We start from the raw sequence: 22,734 nt of genomic DNA, 5'->3' as shown, positions 1-22,734 counted from the left end.
CCGACGCGCTAGGCTTAGGAGGACTGCGAGTAGGCAGGCTGGGTAGGTTGAGATCTCCGCACGCACCCCAGAGTTCGAACCTTTCAAGGGTTTGCGGAACCCATAATCTGACATTTGGCGCGCCAGGTAGGGGTGCTTCAGGAATCCTCTACTCCGTCCGTCAGATCACACCACCGGCTTCAATGGCGGGCGTTTCTTCATCGACTCGACTGACGCATGCCTTCGAAGAAGCGCCGGGGCTGCGCCCTTTCACCCCCTCCCTACGGCGGGTGGAATGGCCGCCCAAGTTCAAGCGTGAGATGCCTCCATGCTACAATGGCACAGTGGACCTGGCTGGCTTCCTCCAGGCGTACGAGGAGGCAGTCTTGGAGGCCGGTAGAGACGACAAGGTGAAGGCCAACTGGCTCCCCATGGCCCTTGTAGGAGCGCTGCATGCCTGGCTGCTCCACCTGCCGGAGTCCTCTGTGGCCTCTTGATACAAGCTGTGTAGCCTCTTCATTGCGCACTTCGCGGCACCGGCGCCTCCTATCGTTGCAGCTCTCTTAGGCGGCTCGCAGGTGCCACCTTCTGATCGGCATATCAAGCAATTCTACCAGCAAGTAAGTGTTGCCCAGGTGAGCTCGAGGGCTCCTTCGGGCTGGGCAGCACCGAAGGCCGACCTCGCCTTCAGCCCAGAAGACCATCCAGCGACCATGGTAGGAGCAGGAGCGCCCCCAATGCTCTGCACCCCCACCATCTGCAACATGGCGGTTACCAGGACCATCGTCGATGATGGAGCCGGCCTCAGCGTGCTCTCCGCGGAGGCATTCGGCCTACTACACATGCCTCCCGGCCGGCTCCGCCCCACCAAGCCCTTCTCCGAGGTCGGCGGTGGCTTCACCTGCCCTCTGGGGCAGATCCATCTCCCTGTTACCTTTGGGACCCGCGACAACTACCGCACCGAGCTCATCGACTTTGACATCGCTCGGATCGACTTGCCATATAATGGCATCCTCAGATACCCCGCCTTGGCCAAGTTCATGGCGGCAGCTCACCCAGCTTACAACCTCATGAAGATGCCTGGCAGCAACGGTGCCCTCACGATGGCAGGGGACACCAAAGACGCGGTCTAGTCCCTCAAGATCGCCTTTAGGTTGGTGGCATCTGTGCTGCCTGGTGAGAAGTGGGGTCCTAGGGCCCCGGGAGCAGCGCCGGCCAAGAAGAAGTAGTTGTTCTCCCAAGACCGAGCTGAGAAGAAGCAAGTGCTGGTCAGTGAGGAGGGGATAACCAGTGCCACCTTCACCATAGGAGATGGCCTCCCTTAGGACCACGAGAAAGCATTGGTCGACTTCTTGCGTGCCAACAAGGACATATTCGCTTGGGAGCCCAAAGACCTGGCTGGGGTCCCAAGGGGAATAATCGAGCACCACTTGAAGGTATGCCCAAACGTGCGGCCGGTGAAGCAGAAGGCCCACCGCCAGTCCGCCGAGAAGCAAGCATTTATCGTCCAAGAAACCCGCAACTTGCAGGACACTGGGGTCATCAGGGAAGTATGATACACAGAGTGGCTGGCGAACCCCGTTGTCATCCCCAAGAAAGGAGGGAAGGAACGCATGTGTGTCGACTTCACCAACCTCAACAAGGCTTGCCCTCAAGATCCCTTTCCGCTTCCTCACATCGATCAGATCGTGGAATCCACCGCCGAGTGCGACCTGTTGTGCTTCTTGGACGCCTTCTCAGGCTACCACCAGATCAAGATGGTCATGCAAGATGTGGATAAGATGGTGTTCCTGACCCCCTGCGGAGTGTACTGCTACACCTGCATGCCATTCGGGCTGCACAACACTAGGGCTACCGTCCAGTGGCTGATGCATATTGCCCTGGGCACACAGCTCAGAAGAAATGCGGAGGCCTAGGTTGATGACATAGTAGTGAACTCTCGGGAGGCTAGGACCCTAATAGCAGATCTGGAGGAGATGTTTGCCATCTTGCGCTGGGTGGACATTCAGCTCAATCCCGAGAAGTGTGTATTTGGGGTCCTCTCTGGCAAGCTCCTGGGCTTCCTGGTGTCGAACAGAGGGATCGAGGCCAATCGAGAAAAGGTCAAGGCAATAGAAGACATGAGCCCCTCGCAGACCCTGAAGGAGATGCAGAAGTTGGCAGGCTACGTAACCTCGCTGGGGCGCTTCATCTCCAAGCTGGGGGAGCGCGCCCTCCTGTTCTTCATGCTGATGAAAAAGGAGCCGTTCGAGTTGACCCCGGAGGCAGACGCAGCCTTTCAAGACCTCAAGAGATACCTGACCAGCCCACCAGTGATGGTGTCACCGTGCCCTCTTGAGCCCTTGGTGCTCTATTTGACAGACACCCCTCACTCAGCCAACGCCGCCTTGGTGGCGCTAAGGAAGGAGCGCCCGTCCAAGGGCCCTCGGCAGGACACTCAACCACCAAGCAGAGCACAACACCCTCAGGATAGCGCACCCGAGGCCTCGGCCAACCTAGCGGCCAACATCCCTCCCGGGGCTGCGACTGACCCCACAGCTGAGGGGGCTCCTGAGGGCGGACCTCGCGAGACCGCTGAAGGCCCGCGTCCCCAGGAAGAACAAGACTCCACCGGTGCCTCTCCCCTCGTCGAGCACCCTGTCTACTTCGTCAGCACGGTGCTGAGGGAGGCACGGGCACATTACCCCATGTCTTAAAAACTCTTGCTCGCGCTCCTTGTTGCCTCCCGAAAGCTGCTCCACTACTTCCAAGGCCACTCCATCAAAGTCGTTTCGGCATACCCGCTGGAGAGGGTGCTCCAGAGCCATAACACTGTTGGGCGAGTTGCAGAATGGAACATCAAGCTTCAGACATTCCATCTCGAGTTCAGCACCACTAGGGTCATCAAGGGTGCGGCCCTCGCTGACTTCATGGTCGAGTGGACTGACATCCCTGGCCGCGGGGTGAGCAAGGACGGCTCCCTCTTACCTGGGGATGAGGAGCCAGATGGGTGGGTCATGTACTTTGACAGAGCATTCGCATGACAAGGCGCAAGAGCAGGGTTCATCCTCATCTCACCCACCAAGGACAAGCTCTACTATGCGGTACGACTCTGCTTCTAGCAGGGCAAGAAGGTCTCCAACAACATCCCGGAATTCAAGGGATTGCTCGCCGGTCTCAGGGTGGGAGGAGCGTTGGGGGTGAAGCGCCTCACCATCAAGGGCTATTCCCAGCTCCTCGTCAACTTCTCCAACAAGGAGTACATGCCTAAGGACGAGCACATGGACGCATACCTAGAAGAGGTACGCGAGATGGAGAAGAGGTTCTTGGCCTTGGAACTACAGCACGTGCCGTGAGGGATGAACAAGGAGGCGGGCGATATCGCCAAGAGAGCCTCCCGAAGGCTCCCCCAGGAGCCGGGGGTGTTTGAGGAGCGTCTCTGCAAGCCATCTGTGGGTCCCCCCCCACGACTCCAGCACCGCCTCAAGAGGATCTGCCTCAGGCGCCTGTGACTAGCGCCCCAGCATGCGGCCATCCCTCAGGGGCCCGCCTGCTGCTTGCGCTCGAGCCTCTGGAGGGGTGCTGGACTGAGGAGTTCAAGGCGTACCTGCTTCAAGGCAACCTGCCAGAGAAGGAGGAGGAGGCCGAGTGCATGGCTTGTCAAGCCACCGCATACTGCATCCAGGATGGTAAGTTATACCGCAAAAGGCCCAATGACGTTTGGTTGCAATGCATCTCCAGGGAGCAGGGACTTGAGCTGCTAGCGGACATACATGGTGGAGACTGCGGGCATGATTCCTCATCATGCACTCTAGTAGGCAAGGCGTTCCGCAGCGGCTTCTACTGGCCCACTGCGCTCAACGAAGCCAGAGAGCTGGTGCGTTCCTACAAAGCATGCCAGTTCCACGCCAAGCAAATTAACCAGCCTGCGCAGGGCCTCCAAAAAATCCCACTCACGTGGCCATTCGCGGTCTGGTGGCTGGATATCTTGGGGCCATTCCCGCGAGCGCCAGGGGGCTACCGCTACCTCTACATCACTATCGACAAATTCACCAAATGGGCGGAGGTGGAAGCTGTTCGCGTCATCCCAGCTGGATCAGCCGTCAAGTTCATCAAGGGCATCGTGAGCCCGTTTGGGGTTCCTAAGCGCATCATCACCGACAACAGCTCGCAGTTCACTAGAAACCTTTTCAAAACATATTGTGCTAACCTTGGAACGCAGATATGCTACGCCTCAGTAGCACACCCCAGGAGCAACGGCCAAGCCGAGCGTGCCAATGCTGAGGTCCTGAGGGGCCTCAGGATAAGAAAATTCAAGAAGAAGCTCGAGGCCTGCGGCAGGGGCTGGCTCGACGAGCTCCAGTCCGTGCTGTGGTCCATCCGCACCACTACAACCAAGCCATCGGGAGAGACGCCGTTCTTCCTCGTCTACGGAGCTGAAGTGGTTCTCCCACATGAGGTCAAGCGTCGCTCCATGCAGTTCCTGGCATTCGACGAGGCACGTCAGGACGCCACGCGGGGCATGGATCTCGTGCTGGGGGAGGAACGCTGCTGTCAAGCCTCACTCCGGGCAACAAGGTATCAGCAGGCGCTACGGCGGTATCACCGTTGCAGCATCCGCTCCAGGACGTTAGAGGTGGGCGACCTCATCCCGAGGTGGGTGCTCTCCAGGGAAGGGCTGCACAAGCTCTCTCCCATGTGGGAGGGCCCGTTTAGGATTGCCCGTGTCTCCAGGCCTAGCGCCGCGTGCCTGGAGACACAGGACGGGGCCCCCATCCAGAACACCTGGAACATCCAGCATCTCTAGAAGTTCTACCCCTGAAGAAAGGCTCCGGCCTGTGAAGCAAGGCTCCGGACTGTGAAGGTCTCCGCTCGTGACACTCTCATGTAATAATGAGTGGGGCTGTACACGCCCCAGAGTCTCCTAAGAGCCGCCCTAGGGCCTCACGGGGGCTCCCTCCCACGTCTTAGTGGCAGGACTTAGCTCCGCGCTAGTGAGAAGACTAGATTAGGTGTCGGACGTGGCTGTTCATTTGCTTTCTGAAGTTGCTTGCAGTCCCTTAGCAATCTTTCAATGGATTTGGTGCTTTTGTGTTTCGGTTCGCCGAGTTGATTTCTTCTCCTCCCGCTCATTTGCTTTTAGCCTAGGGGCAGGAGAGAGGTGGCAGTTGCCCGTCACTCTCCCTCGCGCATGGGGGCTAGGCAGGTGTGTGCGCCTTGAGCCTGCCCTCATGCGCGCACACCGCACCGAACCCCGCTGCCGTGGTGCTTTGGCCTTATCCTCGTGAGGAGCCCTCGATCAATCTCACAGGCATCAGCACCCCCCATATCCGTGCCCCCCGGGAAGCGCGACGCGGTGCATTAAGTCGGAGCTGATCCATGACAGGGGCTCGCATAAGGAGGAGTGAGGTGCTCATCAGGTTTCCTTTTCCTTTAAAAACAACCTTGCAGCGGTTCCGCGGCGGTCCCAAAACAGGCACCTCCCGAGGTCTGTGACCTCCAGCTCCCCGGAAAGGGGGCCTCGTCGGGCGCCACAAGCCAAGTCCTCACAAGGCGGAAAGCTACTGCACACATATCTAGCTAAGTTTTCCTATCCTTGCCTACTCAGAGCGCAAACATTACGGCACAACATTAAGATAGCAAGCATAGCATAAAGGGCATGACTGCCATAGTTCCTTACACGCCCCGACGGGGTACACTATCTTTTTTCGAGTTACAGGAGAAAGGAAAGGCTAAACAAAGAGGACCCGAGGGCGTACGAACCCGGCGCCAGCGCCGCATCCTCAAGCAGTGCCTCAAGATGGCCCCGGCGCTCCACCAATTCCCCCATAGGCGACCTGGGCCATGGCCGGTCTTGAGTCCAAGTTCAGCGGCCTCGGGCTCATGTCGGGCTCCTCTCCAGCTTCATCGGAGCGCTGTGGCGGGACGACCCACCACCGTCCTCGACCTGAGCGCGGCGGTGTGTGGGTCGGTCATATCCACCACTGCTCGAGCTTTCATCCGAGGAAGAGTTGTCGTGGTGAGTAGAGGAGCGCACACCACCAAGGTCAGGCTCACCCTTGTCACCCTCATCATCGTTGCCATCTTCTGGGCAGCACCCCACGCGGTGGTCGTCCTCCCTGAACACCCTCACATATAGGGTCGCCAGGCCGACGTACTTGAAGTGGAGGGTGCACCTTCCGCTCGGGCCTCGCGCACGGGCGAACGTCTGCCAGCCGCAGGATAGGACCACGCCGCCTGAGGCGGGGACCTCAGCCCCGACCCACGCGTTCTTGCTGCAGCAGCCGTCAGCCTGCAGCCAGAGACCATCAAGCCCTAAGGATGGAAGCTCACCGGAGAAGAAGCGCGGAAGCCGGAGCAAGGTGCCAGTTGGGCTCTCCGACCACACCACGAACTCGGGAAGCAGGGCCATCAAGGAGAAGCACGGTCGAGGAGGGCGCACGATCACGGCATGCCTCCCTTTGTCATCGAGGCTGCCCCGAAGCCGGTGGCCCCCGCCGCTAGAAGAGGTATCATCATGGGCACCAAGAGAAACACCGACCCCGGGGGATGCGCGCCCACGCCCCCTGGGGGCCACTGCGGGGGTCGTGGGGTGCTTACGGGGACGGCCGCGGCCTCTCTTGGCAGGCGGAGAGGCTGGTCCCTCCTTGAAAGCCTTCCCCTTCTCGGCCGCTGAAAACCTCCTCGGCGGCGCCATGGGAGCAAGGTGGATAAGGAGAAGAAATGAGCGACAAGAAGACAAAGGAGAGATGAGCGACAGGGCTTTGCCCCTCCCCCACATTTGTAGCCAAGGAAGGCCAACCGCCGGCCTCCACGACCTCGCGCCATGATGATCTTCTGCATGCTGCATCGTTCCATCAAGTCAAACAGTTGCCGAGGCAGCATGGGGAAGTGGAGACGCCCATGTCCCATCAATCGACATGCTTCATCAAGGCCGTAGGCGGTTAGGGCCCGTGGCACTCTGCACTTGCCATTTGGCTTCGCTTGGAAGCCAAGTCTGAGCGCTCCTTCGGCCCGGGGGCTACTGTCGGAGTTCTGGATATGGGGGTATCCAGACTTTCCTGCCTGCGGCCCACTGCATGGCTCCATCGACGGCCTGGTACGGCCCAGCTTGAGCATCAACGAGTCAAGACCCTTGCGTGGGGCCAAGCCTCACGAGGCGGACGACACCAAGACCCCTAAGGGGATCGGCCACCTCAGTATGGCTCCCGAGGGGTGGAGAGTTCTATGCAAGGTGCACCTCATGAGGCTCAGCTGACGTGAGCCATGACGACCAAGGCCAGGCAGGCGCAAGCGGGCGCAGAGCGCCAGTTTCCTATTTGGTGCAAGGGAGGCAAGCCACAGGCACGGAGTCCCGAGGAATCAGCCAAAGGTTTCCATTCTGGTGCAACAGAACCAAGACCGCTAGGATGGCAGGACGGAGGTCATCACCGAGCCCACCACAGCGTCACGACCAGAGCCTTTTCGCAGGCGAAGGCCATTTTAGTCAGGATAGGTTGTACTACTTGTCCCCTTTCAAATCTAGCCGTTGTGGGATCGCTTTCCGCCAACATTTGGGAAAAGTACCAAGGCCACTATAAATAGGACTTAGCCACCACCATAGAGAGAGGCGAGTTCACATCTAGTACCAAGGCGAGTTCACTAGCTCTCTTGAGCTCAAGAACACCTCACCTCCTGAGGCCAGTTCATCCACTGTACTAGTTCATCCTCAGCCCTTCAAGGCAATCCACCAAAACCCGCAAGGTGGCCCGAACTAGGATAAACTATTGTGTTTGTTTGTCCCTTTGAGCCTGACGCGCTAGGCTTAGGAGGATTGCGAGTAGGCAGGCTGGGTAGGTTGAGATCTTCGCATGCACCCCAAAGTTTGAACCTTTCAAGGGTTTGCGAAACCCGTAATCCGACACACAGGTAGGATGCAGTTTCATTGCATAACTATTGACTTTTATGCTTGCATAGGGAATCACAAACCATAATACCAATATTCTTGCTAAAGCACAATTACTCACCAACATGACTCACATATTACTATCTCCGTATCTCAAAACTATTGCAAGGAATCAAACTTATCATATCCAATTATCTACATGAATATTCTTATTATATACTTCTTGAATATCCATCACTTTGGGACCAATTTCATAGCTTGTGCAAATCGTAATCACTATTATCAACTGTCAAAATAATATAAGTGATGCATGAGAGTGAATGACAAACTACTCTAAAAAGATATAAGTGAAGATCAAATGAGTAGTTAAGTAAATAGGTAGCTATGTGAGGAGTCTCTCTTATTAAAAAGTTTCATATCTAAGCATTTTATTAAAACAACAAGCAAAACAAAATAAGATCACATTTCAAGAATAGCACAACTCATGTGAAGAAGCAAAAACTTAGGCTCAGGCGATACTAACCGATAATTGTTGAAGAAAAAAGGTTGGATGCCTACCAGGGTATCCCCAAGCTTGAGCTCTTGTGTCTCCTTAATTCCTCTCATATCATGGTTTCCCTAAATCTCAAAAACTTCATCCACACAAAACTCAACAAGAACTCGTGAGATAAGTTGGTATAAATCAATGCAAAACCTTATCATTCTCTACCCTAGAAAATCACTAAAATTATAATTTAACATTGCATACTAAATTCCTCTGCATATTTAATACTCCTATCCTCAAATCGAATCATTAAACAAGAAAACATATGAAAACAATGCAAACATAACAATAATCTATCTAAACAGGACAATTTGTAAAGAATGCAAAAAGATCCATACTTCTCTAACTCCAAAAATTATGAAAAATTACCACACTATAGAAAATTTTTCATAGCTTATTGTGCAAAAACTTTCAACATTTTACCGTGTTCTGATTTTTCTAAAGAATTTACGCACTAGCGTGCAACTTTCTGTTTTCAAACAGCAACACATAGACTTGCAAAATAAGCATGGCAAAGGCTATACTTGACATTTTTCTTGAAATAAAAGATGCAAAACATTATTATAAATAACAGCAAGAAAATCATAATAAAATAAAATAATACTCCAAGCCAAACACATATCATGTGACGAATGAAAATATAGCTCCAAGTGAGGTTACCGATAATGTTGGAGACGAAAGATGGGATGCCTTCCAGGGCATCCCCAAGTTTAGTTGCTTGGATCTTCCTTGAATATTACCCTGGGGGGTTCCTAGGGCATCCCCAAGCTTAGGTTCATGTCACTCCTTATTCTCCTCATGTCGATATCTCACCCAAAACTTGAAAACTTCAATCACACAAAACATAACGGAACTTTGTGAGATAGGTTAGTATGATAAAGGCAAATCATCCCCCTTGGTAGTGTCAAAGACAAGATTCATATTTTTTCTCACACAATGTCTACCGTACATTATCATTTCCACAATTTATATTGAGCAATATAAGCCATAGAAACTAGGAAACAAGCAAACTATGCATTGAAAACAGAATCTGTCAAAATCAGAACAGTCTCTAGTAATTTGAACAAAGACCATACTTCCGCTACTTCAAAATTCTAAAAAATTAGGAAAACATAGGTAATTTGCATATAAATCATCTATAAAATATTCAGATCAAAATCATGTTCCAGTGAATTTTTAAAATTCCTCGACTTAGCGCAAAAGTTTTTGTTTATGCATAGAATCGAGTCAACTATTATCCACACTACCCCGAAGGCTTACTTGGCACTTTATTGAAATAAAAGATATAAAACATGATTACTAAAATAGCTTAATCATGTTAATACACAAAAGCAGTAGGTATAAATATTGGGTTGTCTCCCAACAAGCGCTTTTCTTTAATGCCTTTTCAGCTAGGCATGATGATTTCAATGATGCTCCCATAAAAGTAAAGAACTGAAACATAAAGAGAGCATCATGAATCACAAGTTCCTCTCTAATAATAATTTTCAGTAGCATCATGAATGGATTCATCAATATAACTATCACACAAAGCATTCCTTTCATGATCCACAAGCATAGTATTTTTATTACTCTCCACATAAGCAATTTTATTCTCATTCATAATAGTGGGAGTATCATAGGAAACTCGAATACTATAAATTGTTTCGACATTAAAAGAGTAATGTTCAGTAAAAGAATATTCAAAATTATGACAATGGTTATCACTACTTTTTATAACATAAGTATCATCACAATAATCATCATAAGTAGCAACTTTGTTCTCATCATAATCAATTGAAACCTCTTCCGGAAGAATCATTACTAAATAAAGTCATGACCTCTCCAAATCCACTTTTATCATTACAATAAGATTCAACATCCTCCAAAATAGTGGGATAAATATTATCTAAATTTGTCACTCTTCCAAAGCCGCTTTCATAAATATTGCAATCATCATAAATATGAGGCATGCAATCATCATAACAAATTTGATCATTAAAAGTAGGGGGCTGAAAATATCATCATCATTAAGCATAGCATACCCAAGCTTGGGAGAAACATTAGCAAATAAATTCTCAAACATGTCATTCTCGTCACCCATTTCATCATGAGAGACAATAGGAGGGAAAGTAGAAATCTTTACCATTTCATTAATATTCCTTTTATATTCTATTGGTTTTCCCATCTTTCTACAGTTTGCAATATAAGCATTTTCATTGCAATTTACCATGCAAAACATATGGATTTCTTTCAAATTAGTTTCAGCATGGTCTGTGAATATGAATGCTACAAACCAATCATTTTTATGTGACAATTCTTCACACCCCCAAAATTAAAAAAGTTCGTTATAAAGATCAAGGGTGATCAAGTTATTGCAATATTTGAACACGATTTGATTATGAAAAAGCATGCATTGGAAAATAAGGTGACCAACTTTATTGTGAAGTTCACAAGTAATAGGATAAAGAGAACATAATTTTGTAGAAAATTCATCTATCACTTTAAGCCACCAATTGGTTTTATCATGTTTATGCTTCTTACAAAATCTATCATCCCTATAAGGCATGTCTTCACAAAGTATTTCCACTACATAAAAATTGACATGCTTATAAGAAACATTTTTGTCATGACTAGTGCAATCATCACTAGCATTTTGGATATCCATGAATTCATAGTAACAACATTCCAATCTTGCTCATCATTCATGCCAAACATTTTATTGAATTCCTCGTCTATCAATTGAGCATAATTTTCTTTTCCATAATATTCAAGAAAGACATGATAAAGACGAATAATATGAGGCCACTTCAATTCCATTTTTTGTAGTTTTATTTTTATAAACCAAACTAGTGATAAAACAAGAAACTAAAATATTGGATTGCAAGATCTAAAGATATACCTTCAGGCACTCACCTCCCCGGCAACAACGCCAAAAAAGAGCTTGATGTCTACTACACAACTTGTTCTTGTAGACTTGTGTTGGGCCTCCAAGCACAAAGTTTTGTAGGACAGTAGGAAATTTACCTCAAGTGGATGACCTAAGGTTTATCAATCCGTGGGAGGCGTATGATGAAGATGGTCTCTCTCAAACAACCCTCAACCAAATAACAAAGAGCCTCTTGTGTCCCCAACACACCCATTACAATGGCAAATTGTACTGGTGCACTAGTTCAGCGAAGAGATGGTGATAAATGTGTAATATGGATGGTATAAATATATTTTTATAATCTGAATAAATAAAACAGCATCGTAGCGAACTATAAATGTGAGCACAAATGGTATTGCAATGCTTAAAAACAAGGCCTAGGGTCCGTACTTTTGCTAGTGCAATCTCTCAACAATTCTAATCTAATTGGATCATCTAACTATCCCTCAAAGTGAGATGAAGAATCCCTCCAAAGTTCCTATCTAGCGGAGAACATAAGAGAAATTGTTTGTAGCTATTCTTTCCGAGCAATCTATCCAAGAGTTCATACTAAAATAACACCAAGTCATTCTTTCCGGTCGATCTATCAAGAGTTCATACTAAAGTAATACAAAGTTATTCTTTTTGATCGATCTATCAAGAGTTTGTACTAGAATAACACCAAAGCAAAATCAGTTCATAATACTCAATCCAACACAAAGAAGCTCAAAGGGTGCCCCAAGATTTCTACCGGAGAAAGTAGGACGAAATGTGCATCAACCCCTATGCATAGATTACCCCAATGTCACCTCGAGAATCCATGAGTTGAGTGCAAAAACATATATCAAGTGAATCAATATAATACCCCATTGTCACCACGGGTATTCATATGCAAGAGATATATCTAGTGCTCTCAAATCCATAAAAATATTCAATCCGATAAGAAGGAAATCTCAAAGGGAAAACTCAATTCATCACAACAAGATAGAGAGGGAGAAACACCATATGATCCAACTATATTAACAAAGCCCACGATACATCAAGATCGTGCCATCTCAAGAACACAAGAGAGAGTGAGAGAGAGAGAGAGAGAGATTAAGCACATAGTTGTTGGTACAAACCCTCAGCCCCAAGGGTGGACTACTCCCCCTCATCATAGTGGCCGCTGGGATGATGAAGATGGCCTCCGGCGGGGTGCCGGAACAGGGGCCAGATTGTTTTTTTGTGGCTATATAGGCTTACGGCGGCGGAACTTCCGATCTAGGGTTATTTCTATATTTATAGGATTTTTTGGTGTTGGTTTCACGCGAAGATGGGCCTCGAGGTGAGCATGATCCAACAGGGCCTGGCGCGTCCTGGTGGGTTGTGCCCACCTCGTGGCTCTTATGGCCCTCCCATGAAGCTTCTTGTGCCTCTTCTGTTCCAAAAAAAACCATCGAAAAATTTCGTTGCATTTGGAGAACTTTGATTTCTGCACAAAAAACAACACCACGGTAGTTTTGTTGAAAACAGCGTCAGTTCGGGTTAGTTCCATGCAAATCATACCAAAACCATACAAAATTGTTGAAACATGGCATGAATACTTCATAAATTATAGATACGTTGGAGACGTATCAGCAGCGTCGCCAAAACCAAGTAAGCGAGCTCTGGCTCACGGGCCTGCTCCCATGCACGTCACCTCACCGGGGTCCTTGGGGCCTCACGCCTCACACAACAATCAAGAGCAGTTCGGCGAGCACGCCTCGTCCCCCCTTTTTTTGTCCGCAAGATTATTGAACATGTAGGTACCTCCATGGCCAGGCTCTGAAGCCGGCCACATGGGAGCCCCACGGGTGGCGTCTCGCGCGTTTACCTGCAACAACCTCTCGACCGAAAGGCCCCACGGGACAAAGGCTTCAAGAGGCTGAGTCTCGAGAGGTGCGCCTCAAAAGCCACGCGGTCCCTCGCGAGCAGTGGCTTGGCACCGTTCTCCGCAAATCTAAGTCTAACTCACTCGCGAACCGCTCCTATCGTCGCTAAAGTTCCCTCCTCTCGCGACCTCGGTAGAGGTTGTTGCCTCTTTTCACATGAGCCACTTGCATGTTAAAAGGGGGTTCCCATAACATCGCGCCTCGGGGACCCTTACTAGGCCTCGGTGCCCCTCACCTCCTGGCCTTGTCCAGGCATCACGACCTGACATACCAACGGTGGCCGAGGCTCGCTCGTGGGCTGGGACCTGACAACGTGGAGCGCCTAGGTGGGAAAAGAAAAGGAGTGGCCAACCTCGCGGGGGAACCTTAGGAGGGGACATACATATTGTGCCATGGACGCATTAAATCAAAAAGGCATTGTTCTTACACCCCCAGGGGGCTTTCTTCAACCCAGTGCAGGAAAAAGAGCAAAACAAAGAGGAAGCCTAAGGCAGAGTGCAGTACCCTCAAGGATCCGGCGCGGGCACCAATTGTGCCTAGTCAGAGTCTTCCTCCTCGATCTTGATGCAGGGGGAGTCATTGTCAATCCCACTCCCTCCGGTGGAGGAGTCGCCGCTGGCATCATCGCCAGAGTGGTTGTTGCTACCATCGTCGCTCTCCATGCCGCAGTCCAGGCGGCTGCCGGTGACCCTTAAGATCTTCACGAAGAGCATGGCGGCCCCGTCATACTTGAACAGGAGGACGTCGCCCCGCTTCAAGCCGCAAGCAAGGGAGAATGACTTCCACCCCTACTTCAGGAACATGAAGCTGGTGGGGGTGAACTCCGTTGCCACCTACGAGGGGCCATTGCAGTAGTCGTTCGCCTACACCGACAGGCCCACCGGCGCTCGGTCCGCCATTGCCTCCGCCAAGGAATCGGGGAGCTGGAGCTAGTAGCAGGGACGATGGTGCATGTCGACAATGAACTCACGGGCCGTCTCAGATGAGCAGCTCCCCGACTGGGGAGGCAGGGAAGCTATGTTGCGTCGGCCACATCGACCGCGGGCACCTCGCCCCCCGCGCCCACGGCCACGGACGACGCCTCGTCCTTAGCCGATGGGACCAACTTCGGCGGTCGTCGAAGGGTGCCCGCTCCCCCGGGGTGCCACCCTGGGAGACGCGGCTGATGCGCGAGCGTGGCACTTTCCCCTCACCATCGTTGTCAAGGATTACTTGGACCAAGAAGCAGGTGGAATAACTTGGAGGAAGAAGATGGACCGGGAAGCCTTCCCCCTCGACAATATAGCTCGCAAGGAAGGCATGTCCTATGCCCCTTCGCTTCAACAAGAGCTTGAAGCCGGATGCACACAGGGGATGCAATGATGGCCTCGCGCCTTGTGCGGGCAGGCTTTATGTTAACCTGGGTGGTTGCAACGGCATCGTGGGAGAAGTGGGACATTCCATGTTCCGTCGTATGCCACGCGCCACGTCTAGCCCCTGCTACTTCTTGAGCTTGCGTTGTTATTTCCCTTGAAGAGGAAAGGTGATGCAGCAAAGTAGAGATAAGTATTTCCCTCGGTTAAGAACCAAGATATCAATCCAGTATGAGGAACAAGCAAGTATCCAATAGATGCACCTGCACAAACTAACAAACACTTGCACGCAACGCGAAAAAGGGGTTGTCAATCGCTTCACGGTCACTTGCAAGAGATAGATATAAAGGATAAATAAAAGGCAAAATAAAGTAAAGGTAAGTAAATTGCAGCAAGGTATGTTTGATTTTTGGTTTTTTAGATCTAAAAATATATGATGGGAAATAGACCCGGGGGCCATAGGGTTCACTAGAGGCTTCTCTCTTGAAAGAAAACATACGGTGGGTGAACAAATTGTTGTTGAGCAATTGGTATAAAAGAGCATAGTTATGACGATAAGGCAATGATCACAAATATAGGCATCACGTCCATGACAAGTAGACCAACTCCTGCCTACATCTACTACTATTACTCCACACATCGACCAACTGATACGTCACCGTCGTATCTGCTTTTCCTAACGCTTTTACTCTTGTTTTGGACTCTAATTTGCATGATTTGAATGAAACTAACCCAGACTGACGTTGTTTTCAGCAGGACTGCCATGGTGATTTTTTGTGCAGAAATAAAAGTTCTCGGAATGGAACGAAACTTTTTGGAGATTTTATAGAATCAAAGAAAAATACTGGAGCCAAGAACCATCAGAGGGGGGCCCTGGGTGACCACAACCCACTAGGGCGCCCCCCTCCTAGCGCGCCCAGGTGGGTTATGCCCACCTGGTGGCCCCGCTAACCTTATCTTCAAAGCTATAAAATCCTATTTTCAAAAAAAAAATCAGGGAGAAAGAATTATCGTGTTTCACGAGACGGAGCTGCCGCTGCCTCCTGTTCTTCATCGGGAGGCCAGATCTGGAGTCCGTTTGGTGCTTCGGAGAGGGGAATCTTCGATCTTCGTTATCACCAACCCTTCTCCATCGCCGATTCCATGATGCTCCCCACCAGGAGTGAGTAATTCCTTCATAGGCTCGCTGGTCGGTGAGGGAGTTGGATGAGATTCATCACGTAATCGAGTTAGTTTTGTTAGGGCCTGATCCCTAGTATCCATTATGTTCTGAGATTGATGTTGCCATGACTTTGCCATGCTTAATACTTGTCACTTTGGGCCCGGGTGCCATGATTTCAGATCTGAACTGTTTATGTTATCGCCATTATATCTATGTTCTAGATCCGATCTTGCAAGTTATAGTCACCTATTATGTGTTATGATCCGCAAACCCCAAAGTGACAATAGTCGGGATACTCTCCGACGATGACCGTAGTTTGAGGAGTTCATGTATTCACTGTGTGCTAATGCTTTGTTTTGGTTCTTTATTAAAAGGAGGCCTTAATATCCCTTAGTTTCCTTATGGACCCCGCTGCCACAGGAGGGTAGGACAAAAGATGTCATGAAAAATTCTTTCCATAAGCACGTATGACTATTTATGGAATACATGCCTACATTATATTTATGAAATGGAGTTAGTGTCGTATCGCCCTAGTTTGACTATTATATGATGAATATCATCCAATAAATTCATCGATCAGATGCCTACGAGTTTTTCACATATTGTTCTTGCCAAGTTACTTTTGTTATTGCTGCTGTTACACTTGCTACAAAATCATTTATATCACTGTTACCCATACCATTGCTGTCGGATTTCAGGTTGCGGCAGACCCTTGAGGTTCGAACTCTGGGGTGCGCACGAAGATCTTTCCCCTACCAGCTCACGTTTTGAAGGCTCGTAAGGAATCTAAGCTAGAAAGAAGAACACACAAGGGACACGAGGTTTATGCTAGTTCGGGCCACCGTTGTGGTGTAATACCCTACTGTAGTTTGTGGTGTGTTGGATTGCCTCATGGGCTGATGATGAATGGTACAAAAGGAGAACAGCCCCGCGAGGGCTGTTCTTGAGCTGGTGCGATGAACTGCTTGGGTGAGTTCAGTCGCCTCTCTCTCTCTAGTCTATGCGCCTCCAAGATGCCTCTACTCTGTGGTGGCTAGTCCTATTTATAGAGGGAGGCCCTGGTCTCTTCCCAAAAAATGAACGGGAAGGGCGCCAACAATTGGCCATTTTGAAGGGGAACATCTAGTACACTTATCCTGACTAAAGTTGGTCTTCGACTGCTAAAGACTCTGGCGGTGATGCCGTCCTGGGCTCCACGATGACCTCCATCCTGCCATTCTACTGGTCTTGGTCTTGTTGCACCGAAACGGTAACCTTTGCCTGATGCCTTGGCCTGAGCTTGCCCCCTTTGCACCGAAGGGGAAACAAGGACACTGCATAGGCCGGCACCCGCCTGGCGCCCTCCTGGTATCGATCGTCATGGCTTGCGTCACGGGCTCCTCGCGAGGTACCCTGCCTTGATCTCTCCGTCTCCTCGTGAGCCTGCCTGGTGAGTCTGCTCCTGAGGAAGCTTCCTGTCGTCCGCCCTGCGAGGCTTGGCCCCTCGCGAGGGTCTTGAGCTTGAGCTGATGAAGCTGGGCTGCACTGGGCCCCCCACTTGAGCCACGCCGCAGGCCGCAGGCAGGCAACTCTCGAGACCCCCGTTCCCAGAACACCGACAGTAGCCCCTGGGCCCAAGGTGCTCCCGGACTTGGCTTAGCAGAGAAGTGAAGGGGCAAGTGCGAAGCGCCGCGGGCCCCAATAGCCTGCGGCCTTGGGCACCGCGTGGCGATTGACTGGACGTGGGCGTCTCCGCTTCCCCACGACGCCTCGGCAACCACATGACTTGACAAGTCCCTGCATGCAAAAACGGGTCATGATTACCTGCGATCGTGGTGGTCGGCGGTTGGCCTTCTCCGGCTATAAGTACAGAATGGTGCGAGCCCTTCCAGTCCATCCCTTCCTGCTACTCCTCTTCTTCTTCTTCCTCGCCCTTGCTCCACATTGCGCCAATGACACCAATCCGCTGGTTCTCTGTAGAAGAGAAGGGAAAGGCCCCCCGAGAGGGTCCCGACCCGCTTCCGCCGAAGAAGCGGCTAGTCCTCTGCCGCCGAGATGAGGGTGCTCGGCAGGAGGCATCGAGGCCCTGGAGAAGAAGGCGCCGAGCGACACCGACAGTGTCGCCGTCGATGCCGGCGGGGCACGGCGGTGCGCGTCGTTCCTCCTGGAGTCCATGCCGAGGGCTCCTCTCACGAGCTTGTGCTCCACGCCGCCATGCCTCCTCGATCTTGGATTCGCCTTCCTCCCTCCTTCGCCTTCGAGATCCCGCCGAGGGGGCCTCTTGAGCTCTGGCTGCAGCACACTGACTGCAGTACCCCTGCGACCGGAGCGGAGGTTGAGGTTATCGCTCCGGGCAAGGTCTACACGACCCGTTGCTGGGGCGAGATCGCCCGGGTCTGCCGGACAGGGGGCACCCTTGTAATCCACCTCGAATACGATGGCGCCTCCTTGATGTTCTTCAAGGTCATCGACGCGGAAGGACGCTGGCTGGAATGCTGGCCCGAGAAAGGCGGCCGGGCCATCGTCCTCGCGAGGACCAGGCCCACCAACCGCTTCCTCAGCAGCTCCTCAAGCGGCAGCGGAGGTGCCGGAGGGTCCAACGACTCTGTCGAGCTTTACGCGACTTTGGAAACGAGCGACGACAGCTACGAGCCCCCGAGCTTGCGTCGCGCTCGGAGCAGGGCGGGTGCTTCAGGCCGCCGGCGCTGATGATCTGGATGGGGTTGGCGCCGGCGCGTGGCGGCCCACTGTTGATGATGGCGTCTCCTGCGGAGGCACGTGTAGTTAGCGTTCCTTAGGATTAGCACCTTTTGTTCCCTGCGAGGAATCGAAGTATCACCCCGCGGGGGTATGTAAGGTGCTGTCCATGTCTTTTGTGAATATTATATCCTTATGATGAATTGATGCGAGATGCTTGTCCTGTCCCGGCTCGGTTCCCCCTTTCTTTCCTCACGAGGGCTTGGTGCTCTACGCTGATAGCCCGGTCCCCAGGTAGGCTTCAGCCATCGCTGGTATGCCAGGTCGCGATGCCGTGGTCAAGGCCAGGAGGTGAGCGGCCCGAGGTCCAGTAGGAGCCCCTGAGTCGCGATGCTCAAGAGGTCCCCTTTAGCGCTCAAGCAGCCTCCGCTGGGCAAAAAAGGCAGGCAACGTTGCCGTGACAGAGTTGCAGTAGGCAAGGGTTTAGCGCTAAGTCGAATCAGTTTTTGCGTGACTTATCTTGTAGGTTTGGAGTAGTTTTCGTCGAGGTGCCGGGCTTGCGCGGCGGCAGCTCAGGTGTTGCTGGGTTAGGTCCTCGTGAGCTTTTTCCCGCTCCCCCGCACTTTCCTTAATGCTCTACGTCCTCAGGTCCCGGACCTCAAGTGAGCTCAGCCACCGCTAGTATGACAGGTCGTGATGCCGTGGGCCAAGGCCAGGGGGTGAGGGCTGGAGAGCCAGTAAGAGCCCATGAGTCGCGATGCTCAGGCGCCCCCCTTTTAACGTGCAAGTGGATCGTTCCGGAGAGAAGGAGAGAAGGCTCGCGATGTACCCAGCATTACTTCTGGAGTGGGTCCTGCATACCAATCACGAGGGGAAACAAGGTCTGTCGTTACGGTTGCCAGCCAACGATTGGTCGCTCCGAGGGAGTGTTTGGGGCACTGAGGGCCTGGTGAGGTGGCGCCTTGCGGGGCTGCCGCGGCCAGAGCTCGACCACTCAGATTTATCGGTGTTGCAGGGACGGAACCGTACGCAAGTGTCGTGCCAGAGCGAGCAGCTCCAAAGGTAGGTGTCAATCGAGCAGGCGATTAGGTCGAGCATGTTAGGCATGAAGGAGCAAATCCATTTCAAATAGATGCGGAAAAAGCAAACGCCACTGGGTCAGGCCCGAGCAGCTTGGGGATAATGCAGCCCGAGGGGCGCCCCCAAGAAGGTAGGTAAAGAGCATAAGCAAAATGGATATACATGCCGCAGGGACGGACCCACGCGACCTGGGAATGATGCAGCCCTGTGGGTGCTCCCAGATGTCACCTGATACCGTTGGAGATGAAAGGATGCTGAAGTAGCGGACGATGCGTGGTGAGGAGGTCGACCCTCACGAGCCCTCGGGGCCTGGAGCCTCGGGAGGCTTCGGGGGCACGGGTGGATCTTCGAGGACCATCTACATCTCCACCAGGACTGTGCGATGCCTGACCTCTTGTGCCTCCAGGATGCTCCTCGGCAGGCGCTGATGAGCGGAGACCGTGTTCGGCAGGCCGAAAGGCATGCGAACGTAGCTGTGAGGTGGACCCTCGTAGCGCCCCACGCATGAAGGCCAGAGGCGCTCCTGATACACGGCTCGGTTGAGCCCTGGTACATCGATGCAGATGCGCAGCCCACCATCCTCGCTTGGATGTGGGGCCACGGCGGGCAAGCGGTGGCTGCCGCGCTTGACTCTTGATTCCTGTAGCTCCTGAATGTTCCTCGCGATGAACTCCTGAGGGTTTGGCCCTCCTTGCCTTATACCTTCCTGAGGGAAACGTGCTTTGAAGCACGCCTCCAAGTGGTGCCCGAGCGCCTCCCTCGTGACCTTGGGAAAGTCGGTGGCCCTCCAGGGGAGAGCCCCCGAGCCTTGCCCAAGGAGGGCGCCGGGCGGGCCTTTGTATGCGGCAGAGGGTGGCGCCCCCTGAACGGGCGCGAATCCTGATGCAACGCCTCCGGGGGTGCCTGCCTCGTGAGGGTTTGGGCCAGGTGAAGCCTTCTTCTTCTTAGGGACCGCCTCGGGAAGTCTCCCGCTCCTGTGGTCTGGGTCTTCAATTGCTGCGGCTTGGAAGGCACGCTCAAGAGAACACACTGCATCCCTTTCCTCACAAGGTACTGTGATGACTCCACCACTTCCTGGCATCTTGAGGATATTGTAGCCATGGTGAGTCACTGCCATGAACTTGCCCAGGGCTGGGTACCCGATGATGGCATTGTATGGCAGGCGAATGTGGGCGACGTCGAAGTCAATGACCTCGGTGCGGTAGTCGTTGCGCTGCCCAAAGGTGACAGGAAGGCGAACTTGCCCTATCGGAACAGTGGAACCATCAGTGACTCCTGAGAAAGGCTTGGTCGGCTGAAGCTAATCGTATGGCACTTGGAGATTGTTGAATGTCTCGACGGACAGGACGTTGTGTCCTGCTCCGCCGTCAATGAGGGTCCTGGTGACCTGCACATTGCTGATGACTGGCGAACAAAGCATCGGGACGACTCCGGCCGTTGCCGCGCACTTGAGCTGATCCGCTGAGCTGAACGTGATAGCGCACGCAGACCACCTGAGAGGGCGCGTGGCCTCAAGCTTGGGGACGACTGCATTCACCTCACAAGCAAACTGCTTGAATATGCGTTGAGAGGCTGTGGCCTGAGCGCCGCCCAAGATGCAAGCGATTGCATCCGGCTCCTGGAAGCCCCGAGCCTGTCGGCGTTCTGGGAACGGGGGTACCTAGACTTGCCTGCCTGCGGCCTGCGACGTGGCTCAGGGAGTGGCCCAGTGCGGCCCATCTTCATCAACACATACTCAAGACCCTCGCGAGGGGCCAAGCCTCGTGGGGCGGACGACAAAAGGCTTCCTTAGGCACAACCTCGTCAGGCTGGCTCGCGAGGAGGCAGAGAGATCAAGGCGGGGTACCTCATGAGGTACCCATGACGCAAGCCATGACGACCAAGGCCAGGCGGGCGCCAGGCGGGCGCCGGCTGCATAGAGTCCTTGTTTCCTTTTTGGTGCAAAGGGGGTAAGCGCAGGCAAGAGTATGAAGCAAAGGCAACCATTTCGGTGCAACAAGACCAAGACCAGCAGGACGGCAGGATGGAGGTCATCGTGGAGCCCAAGCCAGCGTCACCGTCAGGGCCTTTGGCAGGCGAGGACCGACTTTAGTCAGGATAAGTGTACTAGATGTTCCCCTTCAAAATGGCCAATTGTTGGCGCCCTTCCCGCTCAATATTTGGGAAGAGGCCCAGGGCCTCCATCTATAGATAGGACTAGCCACCCACAGGGTAGAGGCATCTAGAGAGAGATTGGAGGCATCTAGAGATAAACAGAAGAGAGAGACAGAAAAGTGACCGAACTCACCCTAGCAGTTCGTCGCCCCAGCCAAGAACAGCTCCTCGCGAGGCTGTTCTTCCCCTGTATTATTTATCATCAGCCCCCTGAGGCAATCCACCACACCACACACTGGAGTAGTGTATTACACCACAATGGTGGCCCGAACCAGTATAAACCTCGTGTCCCTTGTGCTGTTCTTCGTGTAGTTTAGATCCTTGCGAGGCGACGAGATGCGGGTAGGCAGTAGGTGTCATCTCCGCGTGCACCCTAGAGTTCGAACCTTAAGGGTCTGCCGGAACCCGAAATCCGACATTTGGCGCGCCAGGTAGGGGTGCACCTAAATCCGCCTTCCGTCGCCTCATGTTCGCCGCCCGTCGCATCCATGTCAGATGCTCATCGAGCCCGCGCCAAGCGCTGGGCCGCTCTTGCCACTTGCGTCGCCCAGACAGCCCCCATCGGCGGGCGCCCCCGCCATTCCCCGTCGCCTGCCGTCAACGCCGCCACCGGCCCGGCGGGGAATGAGCAGCAGGCATCGTCCCTGCATCCTTTGGTGCAACGAGAAGGCCACACCGCCACCCCGTCGCTGACTCCAGCCGGTTCCTCGTCCCACGCCCGTCGCGCTCCTGTGGACGCACACGCCGCGCTGCGCCTGGCGCAGGAGCTCCTGCACTACCGTCCCGTCGACGACCTCTACGACGAGTGGCTTGCCCGCACCACCGAGCTCGTTAGCGCCGCTAGGGGCTCCCCTGCGCCATCCCTCTCGCTGCACCGCGCCCCGCCCTACGCGGGCGACGAAGCTCCGGGGGTGCCTTAGTCGCTTCCCCCTCAAGAAGGCGGCTTGGCCCTGAGGCGCACGGCCCCTGGGCGGAACCCACTCTGTCAGGCGCCAGCACAGCAAAAGAAGAGCTGCCAAGAGATCCCTCGCCCCCAAGAAGCTGCCTGTGTGCTCCCCGCACCGGCCCGGCACGAGCGCGCTCCTGCTCCAGTGCGCCAAGACCCCGCGCTGCTCCTGGTGGCAGT

This window comes from Triticum dicoccoides, chromosome 4B (genome assembly GCF_002162155.2).
Source record: "Triticum dicoccoides isolate Atlit2015 ecotype Zavitan chromosome 4B, WEW_v2.0, whole genome shotgun sequence".
NCBI classification, from domain to species: domain Eukaryota; kingdom Viridiplantae; phylum Streptophyta; class Magnoliopsida; order Poales; family Poaceae; genus Triticum; species Triticum dicoccoides.
This window is presented reverse-complemented; position numbering follows the sequence as displayed.